Source organism: Sinocyclocheilus grahami, unplaced genomic scaffold (assembly GCF_001515645.1).
Source record: "Sinocyclocheilus grahami isolate Dianchi unplaced genomic scaffold, SAMN03320097.WGS_v1.1 scaffold2132.1, whole genome shotgun sequence".
Classification (NCBI taxonomy): domain Eukaryota; kingdom Metazoa; phylum Chordata; class Actinopteri; order Cypriniformes; family Cyprinidae; genus Sinocyclocheilus; species Sinocyclocheilus grahami.
This window is the reverse complement of record NW_015507311.1, coordinates 70,295-71,392: the sequence shown is the minus strand read 5'-3', so window position 1 is coordinate 71,392 and position 1,098 is coordinate 70,295.

Here is a 1,098-nt window from a genome sequence, read left to right as displayed (position 1 = left end):
GATCTGACTGTGTGTGTGTGTGTGTGTGTGTGTCTGTAGTGTGTGTGTGTGTGTGTCTGTCTGTAGATGGTCTGACTGTGTGTGTGTGTCTGTAGATGATCTGACTGTGTGTGTGTGTGTAGATGATCTGACTGTGTGTGTCTGTAGATTATCAGACTGTGTGTGTCTGTAGATGATCTGTGTGTGTCTGTAGATGATCTGTCTGTGTGTGTCTGTAGATGATCCGTCTGTGTGTGTCTGTAGATGATTTTACTGTGTCTGTAGCTGATCTGACTATGTGTCTGTAGATGATCTGACTGTGTGTGTAGATGATCTGACTGTGTAGATGATCTGACTGTGTGTGTCTGTAGATGATCTGACTGTGTGTCTGTAGATGATCTGCCTGTGTGTGTCTGTAGTTGACCTGTGTGTGTCTGTAGATGACCTGACTGTGTATGTCTGTAGATGATCTGACTGTGTGTGTGTCTGTAGTTGACCTGACTGTGTATGTCTGTAGTTGACCTGACTGTGTATGTCTGTAGATGATCTGACTGTGTGTGTCTGTAGTTGACCTGACTGTGTATGTCTGTAGTTGTCTAAATTATCTGTCTCTGTGTCTGTAGATGATCTGACTGTCTGTCTGTAGGTGATCTGACTGTGTGTGTCTGTAGAAGATCTGTGTGTGTCTGTAGATCATCTGTCTGTGTGTGTCTGTAGATGATCTGTCTGTGTGTGTCTGTAGATGATCTGTGTGTGTCTGTAGATGATTTGACTGTGTCTGTAGATGATCTGACTATGTGTCTGTAGATTATCTGACTGTGTGTCTGTAGCTGATCTGACTATGTGTCTGTAGATGATCTGACTGTGTGTGTAGATGATCTGACTGTGTAGATGATCTGACTGTGTGTGTCTGTAGATGATCTGTGTGTGTCTAGATGATCTGTGTGTGTATGTAGATGGTCTGACTATGTGTATGTAGATGATCTGACTGTGTCTGTAGATGATCTGACTATGTGTCTGTAGATGATCTGACTGTGTGTGTCTGTAGCTGATCTGACTGTGTGTGTCTGTAAATAATCTGACTGTGTGTGTCTGTAGATGATCTGACTATGTGTCTAG